The sequence below is a fragment of the Tamandua tetradactyla genome, chromosome 8 (assembly GCF_023851605.1).
Source record: "Tamandua tetradactyla isolate mTamTet1 chromosome 8, mTamTet1.pri, whole genome shotgun sequence".
Lineage (NCBI taxonomy): Eukaryota > Metazoa > Chordata > Mammalia > Pilosa > Myrmecophagidae > Tamandua > Tamandua tetradactyla.
In genome coordinates this window covers 67,515,804-67,539,065 of record NC_135334.1, presented here as the reverse complement: position 1 = coordinate 67,539,065, position 23,262 = coordinate 67,515,804, and the positions used below count along the sequence as shown (strand labels likewise).

At 37.8% G+C, this 23,262-nt stretch overlaps 1 protein-coding gene across 11 annotated transcripts in view; it reads right to left on the bottom strand.

The window, feature by feature from the left end:
- PAK1 (p21 (RAC1) activated kinase 1) overlaps positions 1-23,262 on the bottom strand; it is a 287,689-nt gene that overhangs the window by 69,018 nt on the left and 195,409 nt on the right. The gene's annotated exons all lie outside the window — the stretch shown is intronic.

The window sequence follows — 23,262 nt, the reverse complement described above, 5'->3', positions numbered from 1 at the left end:
TACAGCAGAAAAAGCCTCCAGTAAACAGTTTTAGTGTTACTATGTACCTCCTTTCCCTTTCCTTGCCCTCTCACCACATAAAGGCGTTTATTTAAGGGCTCAGTTTAATATCATTTCTTGTATGAAGTTCCCCCTAATTTCTAGGTTGGGTAGTTCTTCACCTTCTCCTCTGCTCCCACAGCAGCAACACAGTAATTGTTTATCTTTCCTACCAGATTGGATTCTAAGTGCAGGGACCATGTCCAATCCTTCACTGATCCTCAGAGGCTAGCACATGCCTGACATAAATAGATGCTCAGACAGTGAGTGAAGAAAGGAAGAAATGACAAGATACTTAACCTCAACCAGGCAAGGACTCTAAGGAATCTTCCTAAAACATGTTTCTCCAGAACAGGAATATATGGTTCGAGTCATCAGCTTTGGCTTGATGAATCCTGTTTTAAAACTCTGCTCTCTGGAAGCTCTGAATCCTGGCTTAAAATGTTCTAATGCCTTCACCTCCCCAGCATAATTGTAAGGAAAAAGGAAAAAGCAAAGTCTGAGTCCAGGCAAGTTTTGCCTTTGCCTCACCATACTGTATAATTCAGGATCTCAGCTTTCCCACCTGAACAACGGGAAGATGGACTGGATGATGTTAAGAACCCTTCTAGCTCCTACATTCCACAAGTCTATGAAAACAGGAAAATGAGCACTCTCATACACATTATTTCAACAACAATCCTGAGAGGTAACTTATACCTTGTAGAGTAGGAAATGGAGGTATAGATTTGCCTACAGTCATTATGTAATTCAAATCCTAAAAGATCTGGCTTCAAAGCCAAAACTCTTCACACTGTGCTACCTTTTACTGGAAAAAATTTCCAAGTTGAATCAAGAAAATACATTTCAGCATCAGAAGGAGAAGAAATAACATTAAATTAGAAATTACCAGGTATAATAATGATATACCTTATTTTCTTCATCCTCGCAATTCTCTGAGATAGATATTACTGTCATTTTACAAATGGGAAAACTGAAAAACAACTAAATAACTTACCTAAGCTCAAACAGCTAGTGAGCACTGGGATTTGAACCCAGGTCTGATTCCAGTTTCTTTTCTCACTACCTTAATGAAAACCAATTTCCTACATGCCAATGGCTAGGGTTTAAGCTATTTAAGCACCTGGAAATTCTCCTACAAGGAGTAAGTGCTTTGAGAAAGAGAGGATGAATGGTTATAACAGGGCCAAGGTCAAGCAGTCACTTAGGACACATGTCCATCCACACTGCTCATAGCTAGAAAACATGGCACATGTTGCAGGAATTTGGAACAGCTTTATGTTCCTAAATTTCTTCTGACATAGTCACTTAAAAGGTTTTTAGGGAATGCTAACATTAAGAAAAGAGAAATACCTGATATCGGTAACTTAACATCACATACATAAGAACTACGAAAAAAAAAAAAAAAAAACCCAAACTGAGCATAAGAAAGGAAATAATAAAAACTAAAAAGAGAACTAAGAATACGATGCAACACAGAGTTACAGGGCTCACTCTTCTTCCAAAAAAGAGTTAATAGGCAAAAACTATCTAAAACAAAAGTTGTGGGGCTTCAGGGAAGAGTGCGATTAAGAGAATAAGAAACTGAAGTGAAAAATTGTAATTAACTGGCATGGCTGAGGCTCCTGGTACCCATCTTCTACCTTTAAGACAAGCAGCTCTGAATCAGTCAGGTACCTGCCTGACAAGCTGCTGCAGACTAGGAGGGCCATGAAAGCCCTCCTCCCCAAGAACAGAGGGAAAAGGCCCCAGTACTGATCCAGCTACCAGCCAGTGAATTTAAACCACTGTATCTTGCTGCTTTAACCCATCGCATATAGGCACGGACCATGTTATTGTTTTGACCCCAGATAGAGAAGCAGCCACTAGAAGGCTAAAAATACCCTGGTCCCCTTAGGGCTGTGGGGTAACAGTTGCCACCTACTGCACAGGCCAGGAAAGTATACCCTTGGGGAGGTGAAAATAAAGGCTTTTTGGTACTTTTCTGACCCTTTCCCCAGGGCTTTTTTAAATCGTCTGTGCCCTCAGCATGAGTCCCTGGCCTTATTTTAGCTGGGAAATGCTGATGAACAAAGGGTCAAGAACTCTTTTAATATAAACCCAATCAATAACAAATGCTAGACGAGAGAGAAACCAAGTTTCAGAATAATCTCATCAAGATAATCAGATGCAGAGATATCAGCAAAAAACAACAAGCCATATTAAGAAACAGTAAGACACGGTACACTCAAAGGAACAAATTAAAAAGTAGGAGAAGATACAGAATTTGAAACAGCAATTCAAAGATGTTCAAAGAAATTTCTTAAATCAACCAAAGGAGATAAAGGAAAATATGGCTAAAGAGATACAGGATATGAAAGAGACACCAGGCAAACATAGAGAAGAATTTGAAGGCATGCAAAGAAAAATAGCAGAACTTATGGGAATGATAGGAACAATAGATGAGATTAAATATCAGTGAAGGGCAACAACAGCAGATCTGAATAAGGAGGAGCAAAGGATCAGTCATGTAGAAGACAGGGTATCTGAAACCAAACAGACAAAAGAAAAGAAAGGGAAAAGAATGGAATATGAAGTGCACAAATATACATGTTATGGGAGTCCCAAACGGCGAAGAGAAGGGAAAAACAGAAAGAATATTTAAGGACATAATAGCCAAAACTTCCCAAAAGGGCAAAAAAGAGAGACAGAAATAAGATAGGATATATAACAGCCATAGGATAAAATGCCTTTACAGTTAATAACATTGACTGTTAATGGATTAAATGCCTCAATTAAAAGACACAGACTGACAGAATGGTTAAAAAAAATATGGGCCATCTATACAATGTCTATAAGAGTCACACCTTAGACCCAAAGGATACAAGTAGGTCAAAAGCTGAAAGGATGGAAAAATAAATTACATGCAAGGAATAACAAAAAACAGCTGGAGTAGCTCTACTACACTTTAAATGCAAATTTGTTATAAAATAAAAAACAAAGAAAGATAATATATATTTAAAAGTGGCAATCCATCAAGAAGAAATAATTATAAATATTTGTTTGTTCAGGGTACCCTAAAATACATGAGGCAAACACTAGCAAAACTGAAGTGAGAAATGTATGTATCTGCACTAATAGCTGAAGACTTCAATACACCACTCTCATCAATCGATAGAACATCTAGACAGAAGATAAATAAGGAAACAGGAAACATAAATAATATGACAAATGAATTAGACCTGTATAGAACAAGCATATATAGAACACCGCACCACAAAACAGCAGGATATAGATTTCTGCAAATGCTCATTGATCATTCTCCAGAATAAACCACATATTGGGTCACAAAACAGGGCCTAATAAATTTGAAAATTTTGAAATTATACCAACACTACCTCTAATTATAGCAGCTGTAAATCAATAACAGGTGGAAAATTGGAAAATTCACAAATATATGGAGGCTAAACAATACATTCTTAATCAATGGGTCAACAGAAATTATAAAAGAAATTAGTGACTATATCAAAGCAAATGAAAATAAGAACAAAATATTTCAAAACATAGGTTCTATTACATATGGGTGCACACCCACAGGAACGTGGAGTAAGATTAACAACATGCTTTTCAGATGGGGCAAGATGGTGGTATAGTGAGATGTGGAATTTAGTTTATCCTCCACAGCAGCTAATAATTAGTCATGAACTGTTTGGAACAACTGTTTGGGGGATTTCAGTGACTGGACACATGTACACCAGTCTGGAATGGGATGGGACAGCTGAGCTCCCATGTAGAGCTCCAGGTCTCCCAAGATGTGGAGGCTGCTGCCCACCCTCCACTGACATGGCAGTCTGTCTCTGAGTTAGTTCCTCGAGGGAAAAAGAACCCTTCTCTATCAGGACCAAGGAAGGCAGCTCAACCAAATTTCAACTGAGGAATAATTTAACAAATTTGGACTGTTAAATACAAGCTCCAAGCAGAGATAAACCTAGAGCAAGCACAAAAGGAACCCAGGAGTTTCATCCAGCAGAGGGTAGGGTTGACAAAAAAAAAAAAAAAAAAAAGCTTAATTAGTTGGATGAGCTCAAAATACTGAAAATGGGGCACAAAGAGCCAGGTACAAACTCCGGTTCTTGACTGGCAAACCCAGGTAGCAGGGGCCCAGCTCTGAAAAGGATTTTTTTTCTCTCTCCTTTTTTTTTTTTCTTCCTAACAGCCCATTAAATATAACTGATGGCATGCTCAAGCTGCAGCACTGCCCTAGGCAAGGGCAGAATTAACATGTCTGAGAGACAAAGTAAATAGTCAGGCAAAGGAGTTAATTCCCTAACGAGTGTGTCTTTAGGTAGTCTCTACTAGGAGCAAGGGAAGGTACCTCTGCCAAGCTCCAACTGCGGTTTCAATCCAGGCAGAGAGGAGGTGGGGCTGACAGACAAAAAATAAAATGAAATACAATAAAAAGGAAAAAAGAAGAGGGATTTTGGTGCTGGCCGAGCTTACAGTACCGGAAGTGGGGCAAACACAGAGCCAGGTATCAACTCCAGCTGTTGAATGCCAAACCTTGGCGCAGGGGACTGGTTCTGAAAAAGGATTTCTATTTTTTTCTTCTTTCTTTAAATTATTCTAAGCAGCTCATTAAAGAAATCCTCAAGTATTCTCAATAGCCAGCAGGATCCAGGCAAGGGCTCAGTTAACATAGGTCTGAGACACAAAGTAATGTGTCAAGCAGAGGAGCTAATACCCTAAGAAAAAGAGTGGAGGCGGATCAAACTCAAATGGTGGCCCTCCTTCAGGGAACCCAGTTTCCAGGGGCTATAAAACAGAAACAACCTAAGCTCACCCTCTAGCTCAGAATCTGTCTCAACCACACTCCTGGCAAGGAGGGTCTGCTGAGAATTAAAGGCACCACCTTACTTTTACACTAGTGAGTAGTGACATGCTGATAACTACCACCTGTTAGGCAGGATAGGAAAACACAAAGTCAAGAGGGAAAATCTGACAACATACTGGGTCTCACCCGCAAGGAAATATCATACTGATTACACACTCTCCTCTTGACACCTGAACCTGTCAGACAAAATCTGATTGGGGATGATCATATCTGGGGAGATGCTCCTTAAAAAAAAAAATTGCATATAGGCAGGGCAAGAACTAGAAAAAAAGAGCTAAAAAATTCTGATCAGTTAAAGAGAAGCTATACTAGAGGTCTAAAATAAATTGAACTGAACTCTAAAGAACAGATAGAAAACAAAACAAACCAACAAAAAAAAACCCTAAGTAAAAGAACAAAAACTACCTCCAGAATAAACTAATCAAGGAAACAAGATGCCTAGGTACCAGCAAAAAGTATAATTCTTATTAGGAAAAATGAAGCTAATGCCCAGTCAAACAAAAACTAATATTACAAAAGAGACACAGGAGTTGAAACAACTCATTAAGGACGTTCTAACAGACACGCAAAAACACATCAAAGATCAGATCAATGAGACTCAGGGCAAGATGGCAGCATAGTGAGGTGTGGAATTTAGTTCAACCTCCAGAGGAGCTAGTAAATAGCCAGGAATGGTACAGAACAACTGCTGGGGGAACATCAGTGAATGGACACACAGCGTATACCAGTCTGGACCAGGTGGAACCCACCTGGAGACCCCACAAAGAACCGTAAGATCCCCAAACCATGGAGGCCAGTAGCCTTCCCCTACAGACATGGCAGGCTGGTTCCTCGAAACACACTTTACTAGTAGAAAGGGCTTAGCTCAGCCAAGCTCTAATTGCAAAATCAATTAACGAATTCTGACTATTAAAAACAGGGCCCAACACAGATAAACCTGGAATAAGCACTAAAGGAACCAGGAGTTTTTGCCCCAGAAGAGAGGGGACAGGGCTAATGGGAAAACAAAACAAAGCAGAGGCTTGAGTTGGATAGCACAAAATACTGGGAAAGGGTTGGACCCCAAGAAAAGGGGGCACATAGAGCCTAGATTTACACAGAGCCAGATACCAACTCAAACTCTTGATTGACAAACATGAGAAGCAGGGATCCAGCTCTGAAAAGGCTTTTTCTGCTTTTTATTTACTTCTTAATAGCTCATTAGATAAAACAAGAAGCACTCCTAGGCTCCAATACTGCCCCAGGCAAGGGTGGAACTAAAGCTTGTCTGAGAGACAAAGTAACTAGTCAGGTGAAAGGGGATAATTCCCTTAAAGAATGAATCTTCCCCCAAGAAAAAGGGGGTGGTGCCCAGCTCAAGTGGAGGCCCTCCTTCAAGGAATTCAGGCACCAGTGGCTAAAAAACAGAAGCAATCAAAGCCATCCTACTATATTATCTCTATCTGAACCTTGCCCCTGGCAGGCAGTGTCTGCTGAAATTAAAGGCAACTCATCACATTGAGCTGGTGGGAAGCCACGGACAGACCATCCCACATGCTGGGCAGGACTGGAAAAGCACAGAGTCTAGAGGCTTAAGAGGAAAGTCTGACAACCTGCTGGATCTCACCCTCAGGGAAAACTGATGCTGGCTACTCTGTCCTCCTGTGACGTGGGCCTGTCTGGAAAATCTGACTGACATCTGTAATATCTGAAAAGACCCTCCTTAAAAAAGTCTCCATTCAGGCAAGGCAAGAAACAGAAAAACAAGAACCGAAAAATTCTGATCAGTTAAGCAGTACTTATGCTACAGGTCTAGAATAAGTTGAACTGAATGTCAAAGAACAGATAGAGTACAAAGCCATCCAGCAAGAAAACCCTAGGTAAAAAGTAAAAACACCCTTCAGAATAAACTAATTAAGGAAATCAAATTGCCTAGATGCCAGCAAAAAATAATGAGTCATACTAGTAAAACAGAAGTTATGACCCAATCAAAAGAACAAACCAACACTTCAGATGAGATACAGGAGTTGAAAGAACTAATTCAGGATGTTAGAGCAGACATGCACAACTCATCAAAAATCAAATCAATGAGTTGAGGGAGGATAGAAAGAAGACATTGGGAACAAAAATGAAGAGCTTGAACATTTGAAAAAACAAATCACAGAGCTTATGGAAATGAAAGGCACAATAAAGAGATGAAAAAATAGAAACCTACAACAATAGATTTGAAGAGGCAAAAGAAAGGATTAGTGAACTAGAAGAATGGACATCTGAAATCTGACAAGTAAAGGGAAAATAATGGAAAAAATATGAGCAGTATGTCAAGAAATTGAAGGATAACATGAAGCAAACAAATAAACATGCTGTGAGTGTCCCAGAGGAGAAGAGAAGGGAAAAGGAGAAGAAGGACTAATGAAGGAAATAAACACTGAAAATTTCCCACCTCTCATGTAAGACATAAAATTACAGATCCAAGAAGTGCAGCATACTCCAAACAGAATAGATTCAAATAGACATACTCCAATTACTAGTCAGATTGTCAAATGTCAAAGACAAAGAGAGAAATGTGAAAGCAGCAACAGAAAAGTACTCCATCACATACAAGAGAAACTAGATTAAGACAATGTGTGGATTTCTGAGAAGAAACCATGGAGGCGAGAGGCAATAGTATGATATATTTAAGATTCTAAAAGACAAAAATTGCCCAACAAGAATTCTAGACCCAGCAAAACTGTCCATCAAAAAAATGAGGGGAAGATTACATTTGGAGAATTTCTGATACTCTCACAAGCAGTAGGGATAACCAAATCAACAGTCCAAACCCTCAGTCTTGGGGCCCCTGTGAAATGTATTCCTGCAAAGGATTGGCTAAGCCTACTTAAAATTAGGCCTAAGAGTCACCCCCAGAGAACTTCTTTTGTTGTTCAGATGTGGCCTCTCTCTCTAAGCTGACATGGCAAGTGAATCCACTGCTTCCCCCCCCACCCCACCCACATGGGACATAACTCCCAGGGGTGTAAATATCCCTGGTAACATGAGGAAGAAATCCTGTGATGAGCTAGGGCCCAGAATCAAGGGATTGAGAAAATCTTCTAGACAAAAAAGGGGAAGATAGAAATGAGAAAAAATAAAGTGTCAGTGGCTGAGACATTTCAAACAGAGTTGAGAGGTTATCCTGGAGGTTATTCTTACATATTATATAGATATCCCCTTTTTAATTGATGGCGCATTAGAGTGGCTTGAGGAAAGTACCTAAAACTGTAGAGTTGTGTTTCAGTAGCCATGCTTCTTGAAGATGATCGTATAAGGATATAGCTTTCGCAATGTAATGTGATTGCGAAAACCTTGTGTCTGATGCTGCTTTTATCTACAGTATGGACAGATGAGTAAAAAATATGGATAAGAAATAAACAAATTATAGGGGAACAAAGGTTAAAACAAATTGAGTAGATTGAAATACTAGTGGACAGTGAAAGGGAGTGGTAAGGGGTATGGCATGTATGAGTTTTTTCTTTTTTTCTTTCTTTTGCAGAGAGATGCAAATGTTCAATAAAATAATCATGGTGATGAATACAAAAAAGTTAAATAAAAGGGATCTGACTTCTAGTAGAGATATGAAAGAAGCTGATCTGGACAGGACTAAGGAGAGCAAAATACAGAGTAAAGGATGATATTATCCATATTTTAAAACTTCAACTTCTGTGTGAGACCAAAGGAGGAGATGTTTATTTGATGCAAAATTTATATTTTGGGTAGTGCTTTTCCTAATTTAACCTGTATGTATGCTCAGTTTCGTTGAACACCAGAAGTATATGGAATCTTGAATAGGGCATGAGATTTTGTTGATTTGTCTAGGTCAGTGTGATGCCCAATATATCCCAGGGTAATGTAGGCAGTGAATAAAGAAGTATTTGCAAGGTCCCCTTGGGGTACTGGGGGAAAAAGGAGGAAATATTCAACTTCCCCATTTGGAGAATTCCTGATATTTTCACAAGCAGTGGGGCCAATCACATTGATAGGCTGTACCCTAGATCACAGGGTTTGCCACTGTGAAACTTATTCCTGCAAAGGATAGGCTAAGCCTACTTATGATTATGCCTAAGAGTCACCCCCAGGGAACTTCTTTTGTTGCTGAGGGGCAGCCTCCCTTTCTAAGCCAACTCGGCAGGTGAACACACTGCCTTCTCCCACCCTGCATGGGACATGACTCCCAAGGGTGTAAACAACCCTGGAAACATTGGGACAGAACTCCCAGGATTCATCAGGACTTGGCATCATGGGATTGAGAAAGCCTTCTTGACCAAAAGGGGGAAGAGAAAAATGATACAAAATAAAGTTTCAGTGACTGAGAGATTTCAAACAGAGCCAAGAGGTTATCCTGGAGGTTATTCTTATCCATTATATAAATAAACCTTTTTCTTAGTTTATGGTTTATTGGAATGGCTGGAGGGAAGTAACTGAAACTGTTGAGCTGTGTTCCAGTTGCCTTGATTCTTGAAGTCGACTGTATAACAATATAGGTTTTAAAATGTGACTGTGTGATTGTGAAAACCTGTGTCTCATAAATTTGCACCAAATAAACCTCTCTTCCTTTGGTCTCGCACAGAGATTGAGGTCTTAAAACAGTCAATATCATCCTTTACCCTTTAGTCCTTTTATCCAGGGTATGTACAGATGAGTAAAAATACATGGATTAAAAAATGAAATAAAAAATGGGGGAATGAGGGGTAAAACAAATTGGGTAGATTGAAATGCTGGTGGCCAATGAGAGGGAGATGTAAGGGGTAGGGGATATATGAGTTCTTCTTTTTTTCTTTTTATTTCTCTCTCTGGAGTGATACAAATGTTCTAAAAAATTATCACAATGATGAATATTCAACTGTGTGCTGATATTGTGAGCCACTAATTGAACACCATGTATGAACTGTATCTGTGTGAAGATTTGTCAATAAAAATATTTAAAAAAAAAAATCAACTGTCCATGGGGGGAATCAAATCAACAATTAGAGGAAGTTATGGCATGGCAAAAAGTTGACTGACATAAAGAAGATATTGGGTGAACATAAAAAAGAACTCAAATGTTTGAAAAAACAAATGGAAGAATTTATGGGAATGAAAGGAACAAAAGAAGAGATGAAAAACACAATGAAGACCTACAACAGCAGATGCGAAGAGGAGCAGAAGAACAGAGTAGTGAACTAGAGGACATCTGAAATGGATGAACCTTGAGGACATTATGCTGCATGAAATTAGCCGGAAACAAAAGGGCAAACACTGTATGGTCTCACAACATTAATGAGCAAAACTCAGAGTTAAAATTGAGAACACAGGTTTTAAGGAGCCAGAAAGAGGGTAGAGATTGGGCATTTGATGCTGAAGGAGTTCAGAATGTTCAAAAAGACTGATTGTATATATCCAGAAATGGGTAGCACAATACTATCTGATGGTAACACAATTTTTAAGTACACTGAACAAAGATAAATTTGAGTATGGTTGAAAGAGGAAGGCTAGAGGAATGAATAACACCAGAAGGAAGGACAGAAGATAAAGACTGGAATTGTACAATCAGCAAAATCTGCAGTGGTCAATGATGGTGATTAAATGTAGAAATATAAGAATGCTTATACATGAGGGAGAACAAAAGAATGTCAACTTTGGGTATCTGTAAGACACCTAAGACTTAGAACTAAAGTTTTGCAGCTCTGAAAGTCACCATTAACCCGTAGAGCAATTGTTAAAAAGCTGAAGGGTGGTGCAATGGTGGCTCAGTGGGGGCAATGCAATGGTGGCTCAGTGGCAGAATTCTCACCTGCCATGCCAGACACCTGGGTTCTATTCCTGGAGCCTGCCCATGCTAAAAAAAAAAAAGAAAAAGAAAAAAAATGCTGAAAAAGAGATCAGACTCCAATTAGAGATATGAATGAAGCAGATCTGGCTAGGACTAAGGTAAACCAAACTAAGAGACAAAGGATGATATTGACTGTTTTAAGACCTCAACTCAGTGTGAGACCAAAGAAAGAGTTGCTTATTTGGTGCAAATTTTATTGTTTCAGTAACACACAATCTATTTTAACTTGTATGGTCAGTTTATTCAAACACTATAATTACATAGAACCTTGAATGTGGAGTGAAACTGTTGGTTTGTACAGGTTAGTGTGATGCTCAAATACATCTATGAATAATTTGTGTAGAGAATAAAAAGTATTTGCAAGCCCCTTGAGGGACTAGAAAAAATGTGGAAATATTAAACTTACCACCTGGGGAATTCCAAATATTCTCGCAAGCATTAGGGACTACCAATTTTATAGGCTGAGCGCTCAATCTTTTTTGGGGCTTGCCCTTATGAAACATTCCTACATAGGAGAAACTAAGCTTAATTATAATTATGCCTGAGTCAGCCTGCAAAGAACCTCTTTTGTTGCTCAGATGTGGCCTGTCCCCCCACACCCTGCCACATGGGACATAATTCCCAGGAGTGTAAATCTCCCTGGCAATATGACACATGACTCTCAGGGATAGCCTGGCCCTGGCATTATGGGATTGAGAAAGACTTCTTGACCAAAAGGGGGAAGAGAAATGAAACAAAATAAAGCTTCAGTGGTTGAGAGAGTTCAATTAGAGTCGAGATTATTCTTGACATTATTCTTATATATGATAAGATAAAGATTTCCTTTTTAGTTTGAGTATTAGAACAGATAGAAGGAAATACCTGAAACTGTTTAACTGTATCCCAGTAGCCTTGACTCTTGAAGATGATTGTATATATACAGTGTGACATGTGATTGTAAAATCTTGTGGCTGACACTCCCTTTAACCAGTGTATGGACAACTGAGTAAAAAAATAGGGATAAAAATTAAATAAATGACAGGATGATAAGCAGTATGGGATGTTTTGGTTGTTCTTTTTCATTTTTACTTTTATTCTTCAATATATTTTTTGGAATAATAAAAACGTTCAAAAAATAGATTGTGGTGATAAATGTACAACTAACTACATAACAATACTGTGAACCATTAATTACACAGTTTGGATGACTGTAAGGTATGTGAAGATATCACAACAAAAAAGCATTAAAAAAAAAACTTACATGATGCAGTGAAGGCAATGCTGAGAGGGATATTTACTGCCCTAAATTCCTACATTAAAAAGAAAAATAGAGCTAAAATAAAAGACTTAAGTGAATACCTGGAGGAACTAGAGAAAGAATAGCAAACTAATCCCAAACTGGGCAGAAAGAAAGAAAGAAAGATTAAAGCAGAAATAAATGAAATTGAGAATAAAATAAAAACACAGAATCAATAAACCAAAAGCTGGTTCTTTAAAAAGATGAAACTGACAGGGTAGGCCACAGTGGCACAGCAGGCAAGCTTCTCGCCTGCTATGCCAGAGACCTGGGTTTGATTCTCAGTGCCTGCCCATGCGAAAAAAAAAAAAAAAGATGAGACTAACAAACTCTTAGCCTGATTGAAAATGAAAATTAATAAAATCAGAAATGAGAGAAGGGTCATTACCACTGGCCCCATAGAAATAAAAAAGATCTTAAGAGGATACTATGAACAACTATATGCCAACAAATTAGATAACTTAGAAGAAATCGAAGACTTCAACAAACTAATCACAAGAGATTGAATCAGTCATCAAAAACCTTCCAAGAAAGAAAATCACAAGACCAGACGGCTTCACAGGTGAATTCTACCAATCATTCTAAGAAGAACTAATACCAATTCTGCTCAAACTCTTAGAAAAAAATTGAAGAGGAGCGAACACTAATTCTGTGAAGCAAACATCACCCTAATACCAAAGACAGATAAAGATACAAGAAATTTACAGAACAATTTCTCTAACGAATATAGATGCAAAAATCCTCAGCAAAATATTTATAAATCAAATCCAACAACACATTAAAAGAATTATACACCATGACCAAGTGGGTTTTATTCCAGGTATGTCACACAAGAAAATCAATTAATGTAATACAGCATATTATCAAATCAAAGGTGAAAACCGCATGATCATGTTGATTGACACAAAAAATGTATGTGACCAAACCCAGCATCCTTTCTTGATAAAAACACTTTGAAAGTTAGAAATAAACATGTGTTAGTTTGAAGCTGCTATATACCCAGAAAAGGTCACTTTTTTAAAGTTATTCCTGTGAGTTCAGGCCTATTGAGGGTAGAACATTTTGATTACGTTATTTCAACTGAGATATTACCCACCACATTTGGGTGGGTTTTAATCTCCTTACTGGCAGCCTTTATAAAAGGATAAAAGATACACAGTAAAAGCCCAGAGAGCTCAGAGAAGTCCCAGAGAAGCTGAAAGGCATTGACACAAACATAGAAGTTGAGAAAGGAAGCCAATGAAGCCAGAAGCTGAAGGCAACAAAACTTGAGAAAGAGGGACTAGCAGATACCAATCATGTGCCTTCCTATGTGACAGAGGTGTCCCAGATGTCAGCAGCCTTTCCTCAGAACAGTTATCATCATGATGGTACCTTAATTTGGACATTTTCACAGATTTAAAATTGTAAATTTGTAAACTAAATTTGTATCCCCATTGTAAAAGCCAACTCATTTCTGGTATATTGCATTCTATCATATTTAACAAACTGAAACAAGAAGGAAACTTCCTCAACATGATAAAGGGCATATATGAGAAGCCCACAGCTAACATCGTACTCAATGGTGACAAAATGAAAGTTTTCCTTCTAAGATCTGGAACAAGACAAGGATACTCACTTTTACCACTGTTATTCAACATTGTACTGGAAGTTCTCGTCAATGCAGTTAGGCAAGAAAAACAAATAAGGGGCATTCAAATTGGAAAGAAAGAAGTAAAATATTCACTATTTGCAGATAGCATGATCCCACACTTAGAAAGTCCCTAAATATCTACAACAAAGCTACAGAGCTAATAAATGAGGTCAGCAAAATGGCAGGGTAAAAACTCAACACCCAAAAATCAGTAGTGGTCTATACACTAGTAATAAGGAATCTGAGGAAGAAATCAAGAAAAACTTAACATTTATAATAACATCTAAAAGAATATCTAGGAATACATTTCTCCAAGGATGTAAAGGACCCTCATTCAGAAAACTATTAAACTTGGCTAAAAGAAATCAAAGAATAATAAATGGAAGAGCATTCTGTGTTCATGGATTGGAAGACTAAATAGCTTTAAGATGTCAATTCAATGCTACACCAATCAAAATTCTAACAACCTATTTTGAAGAAATGGAACAGCCAATTATCAAATTTATTTGGAAGGGCAAGGAGCCCCAAACAGCCAAAAATATCTCGAAAAGAATGAATTCAGAGGCTGACTGTGGTAGTTTGGAGCTACTCTATAACCCAGAAAAGGCCAAGTTTTTTTAATCCATTCCTGTGGGTACAGACCTATTGTGGGTGGTACCTTTTGGTTAGGTTATTTCAAATGAGATGTGACCCATCCTTAAGGTGGGTCTTAATCCTTTTACTGGAGCCCTTTTATGATAAGATAAAGGATACAGAAAAGCAAAAACAGAGTCCAGAGAAAAAGCCCCAGAGAAGCTAAGAGAGGACCCATACAAGCTCAGAGAAGAAAACACTGGAATCATCAAAAGCTGAAAGTAAGGATCCCCAGGAGCAAAGGACCAGCAGACAGTCATGCACCTTCTCCTGTGAGAGAGATATTCCAGATACCAGCAGTCTGACTTCAGAGCCAAGGTACCATCCTCCTAATGCCTTGAACCAAGCATTCATGGCTTAAGAACTGTACACTGTACCACTGTAAATTAATTAATCTCCATTGTAAAAGCCAGCCCATTTTTTGTATATTGCATTCTAGCAGGTTTAGCTAACCAAAATACTGACTTTAAAGCATATTATAAAGTTACAGTGGTTATGACCGCATGGTACTGGCCTAAGGACAGATATATTGGCCAATGGAATCAAACTGAGAGTACAGAAATAGACCTGCATATTTATGGACAATGGATTTTTGACAAGGCTGCCAAGTGCACATGATTGGGAAAGAATGGTCTCTCCAATAAACAGTGCCGGGAGAATTGGATATCCATTTGCAAAAGAATGAAAGAGGATCTCCAACTCATACCTTATACCAAAATCAACTCAAAATGGATCAAAGACATAAATATATGAACTAGAACTATAAAACTTCTAGATGAAAATGTAGGGAAGGATCTTCAAGATCTTGTAATAGGGAATGGTTTCATGGATTGTACGTTCAAAAGGCAACAAAAGAAAAAATACATAACTGGGACCTCCTCAAGATTAAAAACCTTTGTACATGAAAGAATTTTGTCAAGAAAGTGAAGGCAACCTACTCAATGGAAGAAAATATTTGGAAACCACATATCCAATTAGTGTTTAATATCAAGAATATACATAGAAATTATCAACAATAAAAAGACAAACTCAATTATAAAATGGGAAGAAGACTTGAATAGACATCTCTCTGAAGAAGAAATACAAATGGCTAAAAAGTGCATGAAAAGAATCTCAAAATTACTAGCATTTAGGGAAATGTAAATCAAAACCACAATGAGAAATCATCTCACACCTACTAGGACGGTCACTACTAAACAAACAGAAAATGCAAGTGTAGGAGAGACGATGTGGAGAAACAGGAACACTCACTCACTGCTGGGGGCAATATAAAATGGTGCGGACTCTGTGGAAGACAGTTTGACAGTGTCCCAAGTTAGCTTAGAATTTCCATATTATCTGGCAAATCGATTACTAGGTATATACCCAGAAGAACTGAACGTTCACTCAACTGGGGCAGAACAAATCTCTTGAACAAATGGTCCTGGGAGGAATGGTTATGCACACCCAGAAAAATGAAAGAGGACCCCTATATCTCATACCTTATACAAAAATTAACTCAAAATGGATCAAAGACATAAATATAGGGAAGCATTTTCAAGATCTTTGTGGTAGGCAGGTGTTTTAGAGCTTACAACCAAAACACAAGCAATGAAAGAAAAAAGCACATAAATAGGACCTCCTCAAAGTTGAAGACTTTTGTGCTTCAAAAGACCTTGTCAAATAGGTGAAAAGGCAGCTTACTCAAAGGGAGAAAATATTTGGAAACTACATATCTTATAAGGGTTTTATATATATTTAGTATATACTTCTTTAAATATAAAGAAATCCTACAACTCAACGATAAAAAAACAAACACCACAATTAAAAAATGGGCAAAAGACTTTTCCAAAGAGGATACATCAATAGCTAAAAAGCATATGAAAAGGTGTTCGACATCAATAGCTATTAAAGAAATGTAAATCCAAACCACAATGAGATATCATTTCACACCTACTAGAATGGTCACTACTAAACAAACAGGAAACCACAAGGGTTGGAGAGGATGTGAAAAAATAGGAAGATTAATTCACTGCTCATAGGAACGTAAAATGGTGCATAGCCACTGTGGCAGATCATTTGGTAGTTCCTCAGGAAGCTAAGAATAGAACTGCCATTTGATCCAGCCATCTTGCTACCAGTAATATACTCAGAAGAACTGAAAGAATAATGCAAGCAGACATTGGCATACTGATGCATATAATGGCATTATGCAGAATTGCCAGAAGATGGAATAAACCTAAGTTTCCATTAGCTAATGAATGGATAAACAAAATGTGGTATACACATACAATAGAAGCTGCAAGAAGAAATGAAATCCTGATACATGTGACAACATGGATGATCTTTGAGGACATTATGTTGAGTGAAATAAACCAGACAGAAAAGGACAAATATTATATCTCACTAATATGAACTAAATATAATGAACAAACTCATGGAGTTAACATCTAGAATATAGGTCACCAGAAGATAAAATGAGGGTAGAGAATGGGAAGCTAATACATAATTTGTTCAGAATTTTTATAAAGGTTGATTGTAGATGTTTGGAAATTGTTAGAGATGATGCCAGCAAATTATGGTAAGCATACTTAACAGCACCAAATTGTGCCTGAGATTGTGGCTGAAAGGGAACAGCTTTCTAGTGTATGTCACTAGAAGGAAAGCTAGAAGATGAAACATGAGATTACATAAGATAGTGAACCTGTTGTGGACGATGAAGGTGGTTAATAGTACAAATAAAAGAATATTCTTCCACTTCTTACAGGTGCTAAAATCCAAATACATAAAAAATAATGGTAAATCTAAGGTTTTAGATATACAATGTAAAAACATATAATTTGCAGCAAATTAAAAAAAGGTAGGGGGCACTTACATCCTATACAAAAATTACTCAAAGTGGCTCAAATACCTAAATGTGCGAACTAGCACCATAAAGCTTCTAGAAGAAAATATAAGGAAACATCTTCAAGACCTAGTAATAGGAGGTATCTTTCTAAACTTTACACCAAAAGCACAAGCAACAAAAGAAAAAACAGATAAATGGGAACTCCTCAAAATCAAATGCTTCTGTACCTCAAAAGTCTTTGTCAAAAAGGTCAAAAAAGGAAGAGGCAGCCAACTCAATGGGAGAAAATATTTGGAAATTACATATCAGACAAAGGTTTGATACCCTGTATAACAAAGAAATCATACAATTCAACAACAAAAGAACAAACAACCCAATTATAAAATGGGCTAAAGATATGAATAGGCATTTTTCTGAAGAGCCAATACAGATGGCTAAAAAGCACATGAAAAGATGTTCATTTTCATTGGCTATAAGGGAAATGTAGATCAAGACTACAATGAGATACCACCTCACACCTGTAAGAATGGCTGCTATTAAACAAACAGGAAACTATAAATGTTGGAGAGGATGTGGAGAAACTGGGGCACTTAGGCACTGCTGGTGGGATGCATAATGGTGCAGCCACTATGGAAGACTGTTTGGTGGTTCCTTAATACTGAGTTGCCCTATAACCCAGCAACAGCACTTCTGGGTATATACCCAGAAGAGCTGAAAGCAATGACACACAGAGATTTGCACACTAATGTTCACAGCAACATTATTCACAATCATCAAAACATGGAAACAAACCAAATGCTCATCAACAGACAAGTGGATTAACAAAACGTGTTACATACATATGATGGAATATTATGCAGCAGTAAAACGAAATGACGACCTGAAGCACGTGACAAGATGGATGAGTCTTGAGGTCATAATGCTGAGTGAAATTAGCCAGACACAAAAGGACAGTTACTGTATGATTCCACTTTCATGACCATGGTAGAGATAAAATCAGAGGCTTATAATACAGAATATAGGGGACTTAGAGATACAGAGAAGCTAAAGATGGGTGAATGGTTAGCAGTGAGGTTGAACTCCAATGTAAGGGAATAGATAGAAGTGAAGGTGGTTCTCCAGTGAGTCTTTAAATAATATAACCTTATGAGGATGAACAAGATTTATAGGGGTGGTACAGACCTATGTGTCACACTGATTAACACTAGAAATATAAATTAGTTCTTGAAGCACTACTTCAAAGGTATGATTTGTGTACAAAATCTTCGTAGAGGGGAAAACTATTACTGCATGCTATGGGCTATGTTTAAAAAGAAAATATCTGCACTACCGCAGCAACAGCAGAGGTAAATAATGGGGGGAGGGTCAAGAGTTAAGCGGAGGTTTAGATTTCCTACTTGGTGAGGGTGTGTTTATTGGTTTTCTTTCTCTTGGGAACAATTAAATTATCTAAAATCGAGAGTAGTGATAGACTGCGGACTTTGGGCACTATACATGTTGCCTGATGAATGCAGGTGGCTAAAAGATGCACTGACTGAGAGGTAGATTGGCAAATGTTAGTGTATACTATGAATGAATGTTGTGCTGCTACAAAAAGGAACGAAGTCATGAGGCGTGCAACGATGTGAATGAACACTGGGACGTTTGGTGAGGCCCAATTAGCCAGAAACAAAAGAACAATTAAGGTATGGTCTCCTTTGGAAAATGCTTATGAAAAAACATGGGCTTAGATTGCAAGCTCTTATAGTAGACACATTTAGTCCGGGTGGTAATTATTATTTCTGGATTTCAAGAGACTGTCTTATATACATACATATATACATAAAACCTGATATTTAGAGATAAGAATGAAGCCAATCAGGTCAGGATTAAAGTAATTTCCAGAACACAGGGGTAAAGAAGACATTGTCTATATTTTAGAACCACACATACTCTTTGAGAACAAAGGAAGAAAGGTTTATTCGGTCTGGAACCAAAATTTTCTATAGCACATAATCTAAGTCAACTTATCTGTATAACTCATTTGAACAATTGAAACATAGAGAGCCCAGAATAAGAAAGAGGTCCTTTAATCCTGTATAGCTTAATGTAATGCCTGGATACATCCTAGAGTATGTTAAGCAGATAATCAAAAAGTATTGGCAAAGTCCCTTGAGGGATGGGAAAAAAATTATGGAAACTTTACCATCAGGGAACCCCCTGAAACTGTATCAAATTTTAGGGACACTCAAATCAATAGGCCATGCCCTTGATCTTGAAGCTTACTCCTGAAGCTTATATAGTTAGCGGAGAAGTTTAGTCTACTGTCATGGTCAGGTTCATGTGTCAACTTGGCCAGGTGGTGGTACCTGTTTGTCTGGTTGGGCAAGTGCTGGCCTGTCTGTTGCTATGAAGACATTTCATAGAATTAAATCATGATCACATCAGCTGCATCCACAGTTGATTCCATTTGTAGTCAGCCAAGGGGACTGTCCTCTGCAATGAGTGACATTTAATCTAATCAATAGAAGGCTTTTAAGGAGAATTCAAAGAGACAGTTTCTTCTTTTCTGCTTCGGCCAGCAAACCTCTGTTGTGGACTTCATACAGACACTCCATCGGAGTTGTCAGCTTCACAGCCTGCCCTACAGATTTTGAACTCTACATTCCCATGGTTATGTGAGACACTTTTATAAATTTTATATTTACGGATATTTCCTGTTGATTCTGTTTCTCTAGAGAACACTAACTAATACATCTACCTACAGGTATGCCTAAGAGTTACTTCTGGAGGACCTCTTTTGTTGCTCAGATGTGGCTTCACTCTCTCTAAGCTCAACTCTGCAAGTGAAATCACTGCCCTCCCACCTACATGGGACATGACACCCAGAGGTAAAAGTCTCCCTGGTGACATGGGAGTTGACTCTTAGGGATGAGTCTGGCCCTGGCACCATTGGACCAACAATTCCATTCTGACCAAAAGGGGGAAAAGAAGTGTTAACTAATAAAGTATCAGTGACAGAGAGAGTTCAAATAGAGTGAAGAAGCTATCTGGAGGTTGCTCTTATGCAAGTTTCAGTTAGACATTGCTACCTATCATAACTTCAGATGGGTTCCTGGACCAGACATGCCCTGAAACCTAGAGGGCCCAGCCTCTCTAGAACATCAGCTAGTTCCATCTCCCTACCCCATGTTATTGACAGACCCTTCCACACGAAGAATTTAGAATAGGCATAACCCAAACACCCCTAAAGAGAGGGATGGAAAGATCAAAAGTGATGGTGGAGTTATACAGACAAGATAGGATTTAACAAATGAATATGATTGTTACATCATTAAACTGGTATCTCTTTTGGTCTCTGGTATTAGAGCAGCTAGAAGTAAAAACCTAAAATTGTGGAACTGTAACCCATGTTAAACTCTGAAATATGTTCTACAACTAATTGTGCTGCTGTGCTCTGAAATTTACTGCTCATTTGTATATACGTTATTTTTCACTAAAAAGAAAAAAATGTCAATTGTGATGATAAAAAAATATTTATGCCTTTTAGCCCCTGTGCTGGTGTGAATCTGTGGTGGACCCCAGAAAAGCTATGTCCTTTAATCCTCTTCTATATTGCTGGATGGGAGCATTTTGATTGTTCCCATGGAGACTGACCCACCCAATTGTGGGTGGTAACTTTTGATTAGATGATTTCCATGGAGGTGTGTCTCCAGTCATTGAAGGTGGAGTTGCTTACTGGAATCCTTTAAAAGAGGAAACATTTTGGAGAGAGTCCCTTTTGTAGAGCCACGAGAAAGCCAGCAGACGCCGCCATGTTCGCCATGTGCCCTTCCAGCTGAGAGAAAAACATTGAACTTCTTCAGGCTTCTTAAACCAAGGTATCTTTCCCTGGATGCCTTAAATTGGACATTTTTATAGACTTGTTTTAATTGGGACATTTTCTCAGCCTTTGAACTGTAATCTAGCAACTTATTAAATTCCCCCTTTTAAAAGCCATTCCATTTCCGGTATATTGCATTCTGACAGCTAGCAAACTAGAATAGCCCCCTATATTCTGGAGCAGCTAGAAGGAAAAATCTGAAAGGATCATATGGTAGCCCATGATAAACTCTGGGATCTGTCCTGTAACTACTTGTTGAAGAGTGCTCTGAAAACTATTGCTTTTTTTTTCTTTATTGTATAATATAACATATATAAAAAGCAAATAAAAAAAGTAATAGTTAATTTAGGTATAGTTAAAATAGTTTAAAAAAAGTTAAAACATGAAAAAAGTAGGGGGCGGAGGGGTAAAGAAACAGTGTAACATATGCTACTGATGTTAAGTTGGCATGAAAACAAGATTTAACATCGTCTACATATACATACATATTTAGGATGTTAAATTTTAACCCCATGGTAACCACAAAAAAAAATATATGAACAATATATCCAGAAGGAAATGAGAAGGGACTCACTATGGTACAATATAAAAAAATCAAAGAAATATGAAGTAGGCATTAAAGGGAGAAATGAAGGTCAAAAATGGTTTTATTTGCAAATATTAAATAGTAAATGGTAAAAGAAAATTCTGCATTATCAGTAATTACTTTAACTGTTAATGAGCTAAACTTTCCAGGCAAAAGTCAGAGATTGGCCAGAAATTATTTATTATAGACTAACCTGAAATTCAAAGATATACATAGGCTGAAAGTGAAAGGATGGAAAAATATACAGTACAAGTAGTAACCAAAAGACAGATGGAGTAGCTATACTAATATCAAAATATAACAGACTGTAAGTAAAAACTATCACAAGGTGTGTGCGTTTGAAAGTATTATGCGCCCCAGAAAAGCCATGTTTTAATCCTGATCCAATTTTGTGAGAGCAGCCTTTTCTTTAATCCTGATTCAATACGGTAGGTTGGAAACCTTCAATTAGATTATCTCTATGGAGATGTGACACATCCAATTGTGGGTGTGAACTTTTGATTAGATGGAGATATAACTCCAGCCATTCCAGGTAGACCTTGATTAGTTTCCTAGAACCCTTTAAAAGAGTAAACATTTTGGAGAGAGTCAGAAATGACAAAAGCCTCAGAGCCAACACACACTTCACAGCTGAGCGGACACAGATGCAGACACATGGAGAACAGAGGCACGCATGCTCAAAGATGCTTGGAGCCCAACAGATGTTGCCATGAGATGTTATGTCAGAACCCAGAGAGATTCAGGAGAAACCAAGTGAAAGTTAGCCCTGAAGAAGTAAAGTGAAGAATCCCTATAGGAACAGAGGCTGAAGGCAACAGACCCAGGAACCAGGTATCAGCAGAAGCCAACCACATGATTACTCAGCTGACAGAGGTATTCCTGACCCATTGGACTTTCTTGAGTGAAGGTAACCTCTTGTTGGTGCCTTAATCTGAATACTTTCACTTCCTTAGAACTGTAAACTTGTAACTTATTCAATTCCCCTTTTAAAAAACCATTCCAATTCTGGTATACTGCATTCTGACAGCTTGCAAACTAACACAGAGGGAAAAAGAAGGTTATTATAAACTGATAAAGGGGTCAATTCAACAAGACATAATAATTACAAATACATATGAACCTAACAGCAGCACCCCTAAATATACGAAGCAAATATTAACAGATTTTAAGGGAGAAACAGATGGTTCTACATTAACAATAGATTTTAACACACCACTTTCTATAACGAATAGAATATCTAGACAGAAGATCAATAAAGAAAGAATTGAATGATACTCTAAGCCAATGGGACCTAAAAGACATATAAAGAACAGCAGCTGACTATACATTCTTCTCTAGTACATATATATCATTCTCCAATAGGCCATACATTAAGTTGCAAAACAAGTTTCAATAACTTCAAAAATGTATCTTCTGTGACCACAATAGGAATAAAGCTAGAAAAGATTAATAGAGGGAGAAATGGAAAATTAACAAATATCTGGAAATTAAACAACCAATAGGTCAAAGAAGCCATCATAAGGGAAATTAGGAAATAGCCTGATGCAAATGAAAATATAGTATACCAACACTTACGAATGCAGCAAAGGCAGTGCTGAGAGGGCAGTTTATAACTCTAAATGCTTACCTTTAAAAAGAAGAAATATTTCAAATCAGAGACTTAACCTCAAAACTGGGGTATCAAGAAACAGAAGAGCAAACTAAACCCA